We start from the raw sequence: 17153 nt of genomic DNA on the forward strand, positions 1-17153 counted from the left end.
GAATGGCAAATGCGGGAAAAAAAGGGCAAAGAAGCCCAAGAATTTAGACCTTAAACAGTACTTTATTGGGAAACTTGATTTTATCAAGCATGAAGATGACTGTGAAGAGAAGAACAGAAAGAGTAGGTTAAAACTGGATGGAAAGAGTGAAGATGCAAATTCAGAGACTGACAAATCATGGTTAAAACAGAGGGAGAGAAGACTGCATCCTAAAATTAAACATGGCAGCTGGTGTGAAGAAAAATAAACTTTTAGGAATGGCAGGAGGTGGGAGTTGGATTTGCTCTTTGTTTTTGTTGCTGCTGTCATCTTTTATTATTAAAGATAACCTTTGTTTCATACACCACCTCTACATTAACAGTGATTTCTGGTGTTATCTTGTCATAATATTTTGATCTATGTGTAGGAATTTGTGAGTGAAAGAGTTTGGTCATCAGTGGAGTAAAAACAAGATTCAGTCAATGCCTCTGTCAACTTGCAGATTTAGGAAGGTGTGAACAGAAATGTGCTACTTGCCTACTGATGGATCTTCCATTATTCCCCTACAGAGTATTGTACTTGAAATGTAGCACCTGGTATGCTAAAGCTTTTTGTGTGATTCCAAAGAACTCATTTTATACTCAGGTAGCAAGAGGAAATAAATAATCTAAAGAAACTTGATGAATTCCCTTGTCTCAGTCTGTGGTTGGTGGGTGGATTTGATTATCTCTCTTACTCTGATATATTTTTTGCATGTCCAAGTTAGGGGCATATCTGGGACTGTTTTTCTTTGCTACAGGTTAATTTGCATTGACCAGGTATAGCCTTGAATTTAAGCAGAACTTCCCATTCTGAAAAATATTCTTCTCTTTTGCTGCCCTAACACTTCTTCAGAGGCTCTGGAAATTTGTCTCCCTCTTCTCTTTCTGGTTACTTACCATTTTCACAAGCTCTTAGCAGAAGACACACATAACAATTATTTCCTTTCTTAGACACCTTATTTACCTTACTTAATAGTTAACTTAATAGTTAACTTAATACTTAACTTATAGTTAGTCCCAGTAGTCATACAAATTAATAGCTATTCATTGGTGTGGGTTTATAGGAAATTTTTTAATTTGTCTTGAATTTATACTTATCTGCCACTCTATACATTCACTTTTTAAAAGATAACATATAATGAACTGCCATAACTGAGTTTAATGAAGTTTATTATATATACTACACGTATTAGCCATATGATTTTCTTATCACAATTTAGACAAAATAACATCAGACCTAAACCTCTTGCTGTATATGTCCAACTACATAATTAATTTCGTAGAAAGCCATTATCTATAAACAAAAAACCCTCAGTTGTCTAGAACTGATGTTCTGCAAGTTATAAACAGTTATAGCAAGATAAGGTGAATCAATAAAATAAATCTACATGTATTTTTTAAGTAGTCCTCAATGACACAGACTCTGAAACAACAGCCACTCTATGATTAAATGGAAACATTTCATGTTTCTGGCAAATTAATGCTTTTTTTTTTTTTTTTTAAACAAGAAAATTCACAAATTAAGCTTGAAACTCGTGTGTCCCAAATTTTGGTCAATATATTGTTCAATACTCTTTCCTAAATACGTTCTATATCATAAAAGTAAAGTAACTCCAACTCTGTGAGAAAGCATAAAAACATTTATTTCAACATGAGCAGTTATGGCATTTAAAGTTGTATGTATATTTTAAAGTTGTATGTGTCCTCAACTAAGTTTTCATGCATATTCCTTAGAAAGAGAACAAGAAAAAGATAACTATTTCACTCTGCTCAACTGAAATTAATTATTATTGACTGTTATATCACTAACCTTTCATCTTCAAGTATTGCCTGAAAATACTCTTCTCTATTCTACAGGTCTGAGGTCAATGTCTAGAGCATTGGTAGTTAGATAATATAAACTTGTGTAATGTTATAAAATTTAAAAAGGCATCTGTAATTTTGCATAAACTCTTGATGATTTTCCAGGATCATAAAATCATGGAACCACAGAATGTTTTTTGTTGAAAGGGATCTCAATGATCATCTAGTTCCAAACCCCTTGCCATGAGCAGGGACACCTTCCTCTAGAACAGGTTTTCTTTGAGTCCTATTCAGCCTGGACTTGAACACTTCCAGGATAAGGCCTCCACAACTTTTCTGGGAAACCTGTCCCAGTGCCTCACCATCCTCACAGTAAAGAATTTCTTTGTGATATCCACTCTAACCTACCCTCTCTCAGTTTAAAGCCCCCCCCCCCCTTGTTCTATCACCACATTTCCTTATTAATAATCCCTCTCCAGCCTTCTTGTAAGCCTCCTTTAGGTAGTTGAAGGCTGCTATCAGGTCTCCCTGGAACCTTCTCCAGCTGAACAGCCTGACTCTCTCAGTCTATCATCAAAGGAGAGGTGCTCCAGCCCCTTGCTCATGTACAAGGCCTCTTCTGCACTTGCTCTCACAGCTCCATGCCCTTCTTACGATGGGGCCCCAGAGCATTCCAGATAGGATCTCATGAAAGCAGGATTGAGGGAGAGAATCACCTCCCCTGTCCTGATGGCCACTCTGCATTTGATGTGGCTGGTTGGCTTTCTGGGCTGCATGTGCAGGGTTGTGTTGAGCTTCCCTTCAATTGCTGATTGATCAGCAACCAACCCCAGGTCCTTCTTGAGGTGCTTTTAGGCACGAATGTTCTTTTATGTAATTCAGCCCATACCAATACTAGTATTTCTGTTAAATGAGTCACAGAAACCATCCCACCATGTCTCTGTGGTACCAATAAAATCACAGCCCTGCAGGCATGCAAACATCCCTAACACCTCTTGTTTTTATTCCCTGTGCTCTGTACATTTGCACAGAGGCATTTAAGTAGGGTCCCCTATGAAGCCCAATTTCTGGTTGTAACTACAGTCTGAGGTTGCAAAGAAAAGAAATATGAAATTACTGATATTAATAAAGCACCTTTTAATCTTTTCAGCTTTAAGCAGACTGCATGTCTTTGTTGACGAAATGGTAGTACTTTTGACATTGAGCTACATCATGACTGCTTTTTCTACATTTTCCTGTGCCAGCTTTGGTTCCATAACACAGAATAATTACAAGAAGGACTTTTGTAAACTTGTAAGCTGTTTAACATTCTGGAAGGCAGCTTTTACAGTGCCAGCATGTTAAAGGCATTATGAAAGTTTGCAGTTCCATACATGCAGGTAAATAAGCTCTTGCTAGGCTAGCTAAGCTTTTTTGATCAATACCATTATAATCATTAGATAATCATAATGCAAAATAATGAAATAATGTTTTTTTCTAGAAAAGTTAAAAGCTCTTATAATTAACATCTAGGGTCTATCAACTTCTATGGAAGAATATTTCATATCACATAAGTTGCATTACCTATTAAGTGTTTGCTTCTTTACTATGCATCAACCAATCTTTTCACTGAAAAGCACACCTATAGTCTTGCTTATAAGGTAAAGTGGGAGCTTTTCTGCAGAAAATGTATCCCATAGAGATAAAGTGGTATTTTCCACAAGTACTTTATTAATAAACAAACCAATTTATCTAAAACTAGCAGCAAAAATGATTTCATGAATTTCAGTGGAACAAGTGGAACAATTTTGATTTCAGTGGAACGAGAAATGAAGTAAATTTCAAAGAAAAGTCTAAATAGAGGAATTGATAATTACAAAATATTTACCTGTCAAAACTGAAGAGTGTATAGAATAGGATTCAACAGGGATCTGTTCTGCAGTCCAGTGCTCATTGTCTAATCACCGCTAATGAAACAGGCATACTGTCATTGAAAACACTAAACTTTGGTTTTGGTTGTTTTTGGTTTTGCTACTTATGTCAGAGAAGAAAATAAAAAGAAAAAAATGGTGTTAACAACAACATTCTGGAAAAAATATGTACTCAAATAAGAGTAAATAGAGGATACTACACTGAGACAAGGACGTGAAGCACCTCAGTCTGTGTTTGTTCAGAGACAAGTCTGAGTTGTGTTCATTTCACCAGCTCAGCAATTTCATAGAAGAGGCAGATTAGGAAATGTTAACAAGGGTATAGCTTGCAAGAACAAAAAGCTGATAATTTTGGTCAATTAAATTCTTCTCAGGATTTTATAATAAAGTGACACATTTCAAACACATGCAAATTTATCTGAGAAAATCCAGGGGACCAAAGCAAATGAACATGTCTAGCTAGGACCTATTTACGAGGAATAACTGAATTATTGTGTGTAGCTCAGAAAGGAGAGACAGAGTATGGGTTTTACTAATGGTTTTCAGGCATGAAAAATATGTAGCTAAGGAGCAGAATATTATCTTTCCTTCCTAACCATTACAGTTAGAACATAATAACAGGTGTTTATCAAGTCAGATTTAGAATAGACAGTCTGGAACACATCATAGTGTTAAAGATAATGAAATTGGAACCGGGTAGATGTCTGTGGAAAGTGGCAGTGTTTTGATAAGGGACTCCAAAGTGTAATTTATGATGTACCAGGATAGCACATCCTGATGCATGGTACATTCGTAATGTTTACAGGGATAATAGGATGGGTGATTTTCCTTGTTTGCTGGGGTCCCATGTTGCTGTGTGATCATTGAATAGCTCATAGTTGAGTTTATAGGAAGGGAAAATACTTTATTTATTTTAGAAGATAAAAAAATAGCTAAATTACATTATTTTTAATGAGTGAAATCTATCAACAATGAGTGTATGCAGGAAGAAAATAGACCAGAAGATACAGACTAGCAAAGAAGCCAGAAAAACTGGTGTACAGCTACAGTTAGACACATCATATAACGGAACACTAGTGACACAGTGAAAATGTATTGGAACACTATACTAACATTGTAAATGTTATGTTGAATGTATGAAATAAACAATGAAGGTACTTCATACCCCTTGTACACAACATGACACGATCTATTTTGTGATGTAGGATCAGAAAAATAAGATTAAAAAAAAATAAAAGAAAGCTATAGACCCCTCCATACAGTAGTTTATTTTCAATTTGAAAATGCTATGCTTCTAACCAGGGTTCAGGTTTCATGAGATATGAAAAGGGAATTGAATTTATTACCTAACATGTCTCCAGCATGTCAAGGTGATGATATCATGTACAGAAGTGAATATTTAAATTTTATTCTTTCAGGCACCAGCCAGGGGGCAGCAGTGCACTATGCAATGTTTCTTTGGGATCTCAAGCTCTCATGCTGTGCTGAAAAACACCCCATTAAAATATACCCATATATTTTATATATGTACTTACAGTATTTTTTAAAAAAGATAGTGTGACAACTAAAAGGTAACGCATATCTTTGCCATTTGTTTAGCTAAACTTAATTATCGATTGAATTTACATGGTCTTTTCAGTAAAAGGACCATAGATCCAAAATATTGTTTTCATTCTTGATAAAAGCATTTAAATCTTAATCTAGTAAAGGCTTGTATCTATATCCATGTGTGTGTGAGTGTGTATCATCTTTAGGTGTATCATCTTTAATAACATTGCAACAAAAGTACAAATCATAATAGCAGTATTCCATTTTTGTAATTTAAGGTACACCACTACTGGAATGTATTTCATGTTTCCACTTACTTCAATACTTTGGGAAGTATGCTCGCTTTTAGGGACTTCCATTTTACCTGTACTGTTGTGTCATTTTTTCCCATCTGCTGGAGGAAAATCATAAATGCATAGTGAAAAAACACGCACTAGATATACCTATTCCAACTACCTTTCTATTTCTGAGCAGAAACAAAACTTTACCCAGAATTTGAATTATTGAAATTTAGATACACCTTCTGGGTATCATTCAGCATGTGGGATAGCCATTTCTTCAATGGTTCTGACTACAGATATCTATATGATTTTGCTCTGCAAGTCTGTTACCACAACTCACATTTTTCAATATTGAATTTTGTCACAAAGTTGTAATATTCAAGTCTTAACAATCCTTTTCCTCCAACATTTTCTTTGCAATATCTTTGTGCTTTTTTTTTTTTTTGTTTGTTTGTTTTGTTTAGTTAGTTTGTTTGGGCTTTTTAACTAAAGAGATCAATTATGTTCAAAATTCTCCAAATACTTGAAATAAAAATTGATCCTGCAAAGTTGTTGCAGAGCATTAATCTAGCTGTTCTGAAACTGCTGTTCTAATGCATTTGAATTCACCAACTGTGGAAAACATAGAGATGTCCCATGGTATGGCTGTAAAGGAAGCAAAGAGGAGAGAAACTATTTGCAAGCAATTCCCCTAGACATGTTAGTCTTGAGCAATGGAAGAAAGATGTGAAGAGGATGGAGCAGGTGAGAGTGCTTTGTGCAAGCTCTAATTCATCAACTGAGAGAAAAAGACCAGCTCCTGGATGAAGAATGACTGGTTGAAGGAGAGAAATCACCTGGATGAGTTTTCAACTACAGAGCAATTTTTTTTTGATTGAAGGTATACAATAACAATTGTTCAATTTAATCTGTAATTTCAGAGTGCTTTTTGATTTCTTTGCTGACACTAAGCTCTCATCATAACATCCACAAATAGAGCCTTCTACCATCTCACACTGGCTATGATGTTCCATCCTGGTAAATGTTACGTCCTTAGTTCTTTGCCCTTTTCTTTTGTTTTTGTTTTCTGTTTGTTTTGTTTGTTTGTTTGTTTGTTTTGCTGTCACCACTTACAGAATTGCAACTAGCACTGACTCCATTTTGTGTGTCTTCCATTCACACTCTGCATGGACTTTCTGGAGAATATTAAATTGAATTCAAAGCTATTGGGCTCAAACTCACCCCAGCAAATTTTAGACACTGAAGTGGCACACCTCAGTTAGGATCTTAGCTCCCACGTGCCTCTGGCTGCTTATTGCAACAGATAGAAAACATCAAAGGGCAAATAAAATATTACATTCTTCTCTATGTTGTATTTTTTAATTCTCAAAATTAAGGCTGAGTACAACTTTACTGAAATCTGCTTTCTTATATGTTGTTCAAAAGTGCTCTAGGTCTGGTTGGGATGGAGCTGGATTTCTTCACAGGAGTCCATATGGTGCTGTGCTTTGGATTTGTGAGAAAAACAGTTTTGGTAACACATCAGTGTCTTAGCTACTGCTGAGCAGGGTTTACACAGCATCAAGGTTTTCTCTGTTTCTCACTCTACATCACCAGCAAGTAGGCTGCGTTCAACAAGAAACTGGGAGAGGACAGAGCTGCAACAGCTGGCCCAAATTGACAGAAGTGATATCATATACAGTATAATGTGCTCAGCAGTAAATCCAGGAGGAGTCTTTTCAAAGCAGCCACTGCTTGGAGACTGGCTGCACACTGATCTGTTTGTGGGACATGGTGAGTGATTGTCTTTAGATCACCTGGGGCTTTTTCCTCCTTGTTGCTTCACATGTTCAATGTGCTAAGTTTCTGACTGCAGCCAACCTGCCACAGTTACTTGAACACTTGTGCCCCTGGCCTAAGACACACCTGGGTGAAAGACAGAGTATAAGCTAAAAATCTTGGAGTTTGTGGAGAGGGGAGTAATTGATAGGTAGTGTTGGTGATACTAGGATTTTTGTGGAAAAGATGAACAAGTCATGTTTTATGACACTTTTTTGGTGTCTGGATCAGAAGCAAATGTGCTTTAATCCAGATTCTGTGTTCTGAAAGCGGTTTTTTATATTTACATATTTCACTGGCTGCAGATACTTTGCCACATGGTGGGGTTGTTAAAGTTGAGCCTTCTTGTAACGTGTGTCCTTCCTGTCCCTGACCCCGCCCCCCTGACCCCTTCTGACTGGATGTGAGTCAGGACCGCCTCCCATCCCTAGAGATAAAATCCCCAGCCACATCCGGAACGGGTCTCTTTGGTTCTGGACTCATATGGAACCTGTACCCTCCCTTGTCTTCCCTTCCCCCTCCTCAGTCTCCCCATTCCTCCCCTGTTTTCCTCAATAAAAACACCATGGAGACCAGGAACCAAACAGCTGCCTTTCTAAACCTGCAACGCTTCTACAAGAACCGTGTCTGACCAGCCCCACAGCTCGTGGCCATGGAATGACCATCCTGCGTGTTCCGGTTCTGGGGCAGCCCTCCCCCGCAGCAGGGGAGAGCTGCCTTCAGGTTCTGCACTGCTACAGAGCCTGTCCTCCAGCAGGACTCAGTAAGCACATCATCACAGCATTTCACACTGTAGCTACAGTCACAGCTGCATGGTACTGGAACTGAGCAAGAAGAATCTCACAATGAAGTTGCACCATAAGGTTCTGTATACTGTACAGCAAATCAATATAAATTTACAACAGAATTACATGCTAAGCATCTCTGTAATATGTGCTAAATCATGGAGATCCATGATAAGGTTCACCTTTAAGCTCCCATGTAATATACAATAAATCACTAAGTTATAGCAAGGCCCAGCAAGCATCTTGCTTTATTTGGGCTATTATTATTATTACTGCTGTAGTGATATGAGGGCATCTGTCATTGACAGGTAGAGTTAAGGAAAATGGTAAATCAGTTTGACTTTGAGGATGTACACGGAACGTGGTCACCTATCACTGATTCAAATTTGTGCTTCCTCTGGGATGCTCACAATTCTGCTTAGAAATGTGGTAGCTTTGCAACACACAGGGATGTCTTAGCAAAAGAATTTTAAATATCAAAGGGCAGTGAGATGGTCTTTTTAGAACAGATATCTGCACAACAGATATTTTGCACATTGCTCCATCACTGCTGACCTGCTGACCTTGTTTGACAGTGAGAATGAACTAATCCTAGGGTTCTGTAGGTTGTTTTAACAGGATATGCATTTGTTTAGCAAATAGTTGAAAATAATTTTCAGTTCTCTTTTGGGGATACTTTGCCATTCAGTGAAGTCTTCACTAGACACTGGCAAAACTGCATTCACAGGAAACTGCAAAACATCAGTTTAAAACTTATTTTAGTTTTGTTTTGATGAATAGCTTCAGATCATAGCCACATTTTCCTTTCCCAATATTTTCAGTGAAAACTTAGGGCAGTGCTCTTAAGGATATTTACATACAGAACAGTTAGCACTCTAAGTCTGGTGTGCTGAGGGTTGGAAGGGGAAAGGGAACATCCATGCAGATGTACAGGCCCAGAAGAATGAGAAAGAAAAGCTGATACTGATCATGGAAAAGCAAAAGAAAACAAAGAGATCACATGGCTGGTTCAGGCAAAAGGCTTCATCCTTCATCCCACTGAACACTTGGCACATGACCCATCAACAAAGAAGGGGTTGTGAAGGATGCCTCTAGAGGCAGTTTCCAAGTGGAAGTTATTTTGAATAGCTTACAAAGCTACTTTGTAAACTATTAAGGTATCACAGTTAGTACCTTGATGGGTCTTCCCCATTCAGAGCATGTTTTTGACCTTGAAGTACACATGCCCAAGAGTGTCAAATGATATCATTGCATTGAGTCATCAAATATTAGTTAAAGAAGCCCCACTGACCACCTGTGGTCACTCAGTTTAGTTCTTGACTTCTCTGGAGTTATCATAGACTTCAGTGATGAATTAACAGTGATGACACTTTAGAATGGCTCTGACTCTAAGCACTCTAAGCTCTGGAAGAGTCACCACATGCTATAGGACTCATGTGTGATCTCTCCTAACTCATCAAAGAGCCAAAAAAGACTGGTACTACAGCATCATTCAGCAGATAGCAGTGTTCCATGCGCTCAGCTGCTGCGTCAGCTGAATACTGCAGGATCTGAGAAGCCTAAAGATCCTTGCTCTGTCCCATGAATGTTACAGTGGAAATGCTGCTGTCACCCCCTTGCCTCTGTGCTTGAGTCTAGAAATGACAGTGTAACCTATCATTTGGATCAGGGCTCAGCCAAAATCACTTTCAGTATCAACTGAGCTGAGCATTGTTTATTGCTTTCTTAAGAAGGAAAAAAAGGGATTAATGTATTTCTAAAATCTAGAAACTGTACAGGCCATTTCTAGGAGCCCATGGGTAGCCTTTGGCATGGCAAGAATTTTGGATGCCAGCAACATCTCTGTGCTGTCATTTTGCTTATTGTGTCATTGAAACCAAATGCTCAGTACTGATTTCAGAAGGATCTGTGTGGAATGACAAGGGAAATGCCAATGTCATCTTACATAATCTTCATTAATTCTTGAGATGCCACAAAGTATCAGTGGCTTGCTTTTGTGGATCTGGGTTACTTGCTCAGAGGAAAGCACATGGTTGAAAAATCTGCTCTACCCACCTTGCTGCTTTGATGAACAGAAATGGGTGTTACTATCACCTGCTATCCTGATAGTAGGAGGACAGATATTTCCACTGATCCTGTCAGAACCAACCATGCAGCTCATACTGCTTGTACAAGATACCCTCTCCATTTATGTACTGCATTATGCACCTTCACAAGCCACAGCTTGCAAAACAAAATCTGTTTTATCTTGTTGAAACAAGTTGATTAATCACACAGTATCTCCCTTGTATTTTACCTGCTGCTTGAAACCACAGATCTTGGGAAAAGATAGGGGTCAACCATTGGCCTGTGATAGCAGAGGATGTGTCTCTCTGGGTGCCCTGTGTGGGATAGAAACCTGTTGCATCATAAAATCATGACCTTTTGCAAATGACATTGTAATAAGTATTGAAATATTGACTTTGCCAAAGATAATCCCAAATTCTTCCAACATTTTCTGTCTTCCCACACATCCTCAGTGTGGCATTTCCTGAAGTGGATCAACTAGTAGACACAAGATTGGCTTGTGTGAGCCCCAGAACCTGTATGTTACGTCACAAAAACTCTTCTGCATACCCAGAAACACACAGAAGTAATGGTATATGGAGGGGAATCCAAATAATACCAGTTCTGGGTCTATCCCAGGACTATCCCAGGACTTATCAGCTCACCACAAGCTTATGTCTACAACCCCAGTGGAGCAGAGAGCCCCCAGGCATGTAGGGAGCACAAATCCAGGACTCAGAGGAAGGGCCAGTGTGCCTGGCCCCCTCTCAGGACTGTTCCAGGAGTCTGTGAGAGGTGTGTATGTTTGTTCTGAGTGTATCTGCCTGCTGGGTGTATCTGCTCAGCCTCTCTTGGGCCAATGGATCGAGCACGGTGTGATTTCCTCACATACCACACACATAATTTGTTTTACAAACAAGGTTGGGCAGACTCTTCTTACAGAGCCGTAAACAGGAAAAATGCCCAAAAACTCAGAACAAAATACATGGAAGAAAAGCTCATATACCTTGCTTCTCCCACATCACATCTTATTTAAAGGGCAAGAAATATTTTGGTAATCAAATTTAAATTTGACCAGGGAGCTCCAAACAGCACACATCCAAGCTGACAGTCAAATACTGGCACCATCTTAATTTTGTCTCATCCAGCAGATGACTATCCCAGCAGTTCTGTGCAAACTGCCACCATGTCAATCCAGCAAATTTCAGAATACATCATACAATTCCTGAAGCAACAAAGTTTTTCCCAACAGATCCAATGACATTTGTTTCTTAGGTGAGAGGTCTAATGGAAATAATACAAATGGGTAATTTGCTGTTTTCACTGACCAGATGTCAGTGTTTTAGGGAGCAGACTCACATACTTGATGGCATCCACATTTGTATTCAGCTTAGTTTTTCTGGGGTCTACAAGGATTCTTCCAAGACTCATGAACACAGAAGAGGCTTTTATTTTAAAGGTTCTTTCATAATAGAGGAAAAATTAATCTCAGGTTTAACTCTGCAGTGTTTCCTGCTGACTTGCAAAACTTAAAGTACTGCTAATATCTATCTACCTTTTTTTTAGTAATACCAAATTATTCAGGTGAGACTCTTTGGAATAAAACCATAAAGATATTTTTTCCTGCAACAGTGTTACAAGTGGAGATGAGAACATGAAGAAATGGATAATTAAGCAGCATAGTACCAAGTCTAAAAAAAAAAAAGTAATTTCAACCTTCTAAGATAAGAAAGAACTTCAAGAATATTTTTATTCTCACTAATTTCCTTCTGTTTTGCTGGATTCTGCCCTTGGAAAGATGAAAAATACAACTTTTTTTTAGTCTTCTGTCTGTGGATTGTTGCATTGTAAACATGCTTTTTTTCTCCCATGCAAGAATAGAACTTTTTAATATTTATATATTCTCTTCTACCAATCAAAATCAGAGCTATTAATTATCACAATTATAATTAATTATTATGTTACAGGTTATGTAAAATTAAAAGGTTTTAAAATATCCTCTTTTCATCAGTCGTGTCATTTCTTCTGTTAAGAGCTGTTCTGCCATCCAAGTGCATAATAACTGACTGCCTTTCTTCTCTTTGTTCAGGATTTGTGATGAGTTACTGCATAGTCATTCCTCTCTACAGCATGCAGACATAGATATCTTTTAGTTCTGTCTGACACAAATATTTTTTTGTTTTAAAAAAACCACATTTCTTTCACCTGTTATAGTGTAGACACCATCCATGTGTATTTAATTCTAAAACCGGTTTGAACAGACACTATGATTAAGACAAAGGAGTAATATTCTTACAGAAAACAAATCTCACCTCCAGTTAGATATTTGGAATCCTATTTATATTAGTGAAATGACCCCAAAAAAGCACAACATTGTGGTCCTTGTTATCTTTTAAACTGTTTAAATTCTAGCCTGTTGCCCTGTAAGATTTTAGATTTTTAAAGACAAAAGTGGAAACATCCCACTTATTCTTCTTTTTCAAAATCAATACATCATTTTGATGAGTAAATAATAACAATGAGAGGAATTATTAGCTTTAAGAAGATTTAGTTTAGCTCGTCTGACATTTTAAACATTATTCCTGTCATAGCAGGCTACAATCTCAGCTCTTTGCATATCAGACCTTATACCGTGAAAATGCAAGGGCACTTTTGTTTTTAGAGCCTTTTATTTCAAAATCCTCTCTTGAATGCCTTAATTTACATAATACTTACTTTTCCCAAGGAGTGGGAAGACTCCTTAGTATTTGGAGTCTTGCTCCTGGTGTTACTTACCCTCATTTTGAATCAGTTTAAATCTACCAACTTGAGTAGAGCTTCTCTGTACTTACACCATGATGACAACAGAATTTAACCCAACAGTTCAGCTCTTGATTTGATCCTCATATGTGGTCAACCTAGATGTTTTCTTCTACACAGCAAACTGTAGATAGACAATCAGAGGAGTCTCCTGTGAGTGATGGCTCTCAGGAAGGACAGACTTTGGCATACTCATCCTTTGTGATACAGACTGATCTTTTATGCTGTTGCACTCCTGAGGGGAAGCCCTTAGTCTTCAAAACTAGGACTGAACAAATGCCATCTGTAGCCTTAGAAAGTGTTAGTGACACAGTGATGTTGTCAGAGGTGATTTTTGTGCTTACTAGCAGAGTAGATTACATTTTTCCCATTAAGAGGTAAGTGAATATAAGTCATGGCTCATATATATGTTTGTGTTTACAAGAATTAACAGGACAATAGTCTTTGTTCCCCAGTCTTCTAGAATGGGAAAAGAGTATCACATGCTTTGGATCCTTAGTGGCAGCAGATGCCCAGCTTTCCATCCCACACAAACTGAGATGAACCAGGATGAGAGGAAGCTAGTGTGTACCATTGTAATTGTAATGGTTTAGAACCAAAGATGGGTCAATTTGGATTAGACATAAGGAGGATGTTTTTACAGTGAGGGTGGTGCAACACTGGAACATGTTTAAAGAAGAAGTTGTAGATGCCTTGTCCCTGGAAAAATTCAAAGTCAGGTTGGACAGGGCTCTGAGCAACCCATCTAGTTGAAGATGTCACTGTTCATTGAAGGGGATTGGAAAAGATTACCTTTAAAGTCTGTTCCAACGCAAACCAGTCTATGATCAATATTCATCCCAGTCAAGGACAAAATGAGGTGTGGTCTAAGTTCCAGTGGCCAGAAGATCTCTTGCAATTACCGGTTTAGACGTATCGCCGAAGATTTGAGACGCATCTGTGTCTGAGGCACATTGGCAGCTCTTCTTAAACTGCCATAATCATCTCCCTTAGAAAGAGAGTGGAATCAGGTATGCTAATTTTTCAACAGGTATTGCAACTCAGAAGTGTGCCAATACAGTATATCAACTTCTCCCTGTATACTGAGCCTTAAAAAGAGAGTTTCTTTCCTTTTTTCCCCTTTCTCAATGCTGAGTTGTTTCCTGCTCAATGTAAGAGATTCAGTCCCTTCCCTGTGCTCCTTCCCTTCATTTAGCATATTTTAGGCAGGGACCCCCTGCCTGATCTGCCTTTGGCAGACTGTTCTTGCTGATTTGTTGTTACTGCCCTCTTGGGATGGCCCAGGCTCTGATAATGAATTTTATCTTCCCCAGCTGTGCTAGAGGGGTGAAAGAGGAAGGGCTTATATCTCCAACTATGCCCTAGATATATGGCCAGTGTCTGAAGTCTACACATTGCCTGACTGGCTGCAGCACTCCTGAGCGTGTAACTGATTTCCCTGTTTGCCCAGGCACTTTGTACTGCTCTGCATGACTCATTGCTTCTGTTGCAGCACTGCCTGCAGCAGTAGTCTACAAATCAGGAATTACAACTGGAAGCAGAGTGATAGTAATAGATATAAGGAGCTGCTGTAAGAAATGCAGTTATTTTTTTACTGTATTTGCAGTTGTGTGTCTGGAGGCAAGCAGGAAGAGAAGTTGCAGTCACAAACAATTTGGGAATGAAGCCCATGGTCTCTAGTAATGACTAAACCCTAATAGGCAAGGTGCAATAGAGATAGCACTTGGAGGCAGGAATATATGGCTTGCAATCTATGTAGCTATTTATACAATTTAAACAGGTGGGGGTGAAATGATATCCCTTCAGCAATATAATGAATAGTCATATAAAGGTCCAAGAAATAAATGTTGAAAATGCTTCATCCAAAGACCAAAAGCATTTCACCTCCCTGGGAGTTTTCTCGTAAGTATTTTCAAAATGTGCTAATAAAATTAGTCTACACAGACACATCGTAGCTTGAGCTTCCATTTGGGAGGCTGATACATAGCAAATTGTTAAGTAGCAGTGTTTCAGTACATAAAATAAATGCCTACTCAGTATCTATGCATTATGCACAACTACTTCATGTTGTCAACAAAAGGACTCAGGATTTGTAGAGGCTTTTACACTTCTTTTTTTCCTAATCAAAAAGAAATAATCTGATGGGGTCATTCCTCATTATCAAAGGGTCCTTGTGGGTGTAGCTGCAACTATGCTAGTTACAATTCAATTAAGTGACTGTCTATGCAGAATAAATTACTGTTATCTACTTATATTTAGACTTTTCAGATTTCCTGAAAAACCTCACCAAGAGACAAAAAAGTCTTAGGAATTTTGAAAGTTTCCATCAAAGTACATTAAGCGGCCCAGTTGTGCAATCATTCCTCCTGTTGTAGTTTTGACTGTGAAATAATTGAATTGCAAAATAATGATAATACTCCTGTTTTCATTCCACCTTTAAAATTTAGCTAGGAGCTTAAATAATATCAACAGTGTAAATGGGTATATATTTTTTCATTTAGGAAACAAGCTAAATCAACAAGATCTGAATGTGTGTACAATATTAATAGGACAGACAAATATTATTATTTACTAAAAATATCACCATATCTTAGAATTGATATTATTTCAGTGGACCACTGTCTTGCACAAAAACCCAGAAATGTTCCCAGCCCCAGTATAATAATATCTTAATCATAGTCCATTTTTTTTCTGAGCATCCCCTCCTCCCAAGAGAGCCCTGTGCTCTCACCAGACTTCCTCTGACATTCTCTTCAGCTTCAGGTAAAACAGTAATTAATGATAAGACTTGAGTGGTGTACAGCTAAGCGCTAAACAAGACTGCCTCTTCTCATCTCTGCCAGTCGCTTGCTCTCTGATCTTCAGCAATTATTCAGACTGATTGTAGGTAAAATTACATGTTATGAAAACTATGATGAGTATGTCTACTGTTTCAAAATAGATTAACTTAATTAAAATCTGTGCTTCAATGGGACTCTCAAGATCTTTGGTCTAAACAAAGGTCTGCTAAAGTTAATTAAGGACACTAAGGTGAAATTTGCTTTATAGGAACCATTATCTGTACTAGAAGACCTTTCAAAGTGTCTATACTTTGAAAAATGCCAGGAAAGAAGGTTTTAAAAGTATTGATTTAAGGCTAGGTCCATGCTAGAATCCTTTTATGTTATGGTGATACTAGCTGCAGATTGTGAGGGTATGAAGCCTGGGAGGAGAAGGAGTATCTTTGTTAGAAATACTTCTGTGTTAAAAATAATGACACATAATCTCAATAAATAAAACTTGACTATTTTTATAAACCTATGTCAGCTCATCTAAAAAAAAACCAACTATATCAACTAAAAGCATCACAACACTTAGCAGCAGACTTTTCTATATTTGTTGTTATAAATATAAATGTAAACACATTAATACTGGGAAAAGAAAGATTTTTGTTAGTGAATTTTAGTTAGTTGGAGTGAAGGTGGATATATTACATTTCCTAAAGGTGTGTTTAATTTAGGATTGTCCCTTCTTACAAAATATCTTTTTCTAATCTAGCTGTGGCAATGATCTTCCTTTCACTTCTCTTTTACTTTCCTGAGGTTGTCCTGATTTATTTAGATTTGAGTATTTTTTATTGCAGTTATGCTTCCAAGATTTCACAATGCTGGTCCTTTGCTGGAATCACAATACATCAAGAAGCTGATGGCTGCTCAAACTAACTTTTTCTAGATTGAAACCCTTTCTGTGCAAAAGTTAAAGGAAGTTAGTTAAAATGTTTCAGCAGATCAATGCTGTGGCAGAGCAGAAAGTTTCAGCTATAGAGGGATTTACCAATCAAAAGGAAAAGTCAAACATTGTTGAGAGTTAAACAAGACTTATTTCTCACTCCAGTAAGCAAGCTGGCAGCTACATTCAGCACAACCATAAATTTCCTGTAGGCTTTAAAAAATAGCTCATATGGCAAACATCACATCAGTTCATTTGGGAGATCCTAAATATGCATAAATTTGTGCAACGTGGGATGATAACAAAGAAGTATAATCAAGCTGTGAAAGATTGAATATAATCAAGATGTGAAACCCTTCAGTCTTGCAAATATCTTGTTAAGAACTGAGTGAGCATATTTGCTCAGGGATGTGTAGGTGGGACCTCACATGAAAT

Source organism: Lichenostomus cassidix, chromosome 3, assembly GCF_008360975.1.
Source record: "Lichenostomus cassidix isolate B80296 chromosome 3, HeHo_3.0, whole genome shotgun sequence".
NCBI lineage: Eukaryota > Metazoa > Chordata > Aves > Passeriformes > Meliphagidae > Lichenostomus > Lichenostomus cassidix.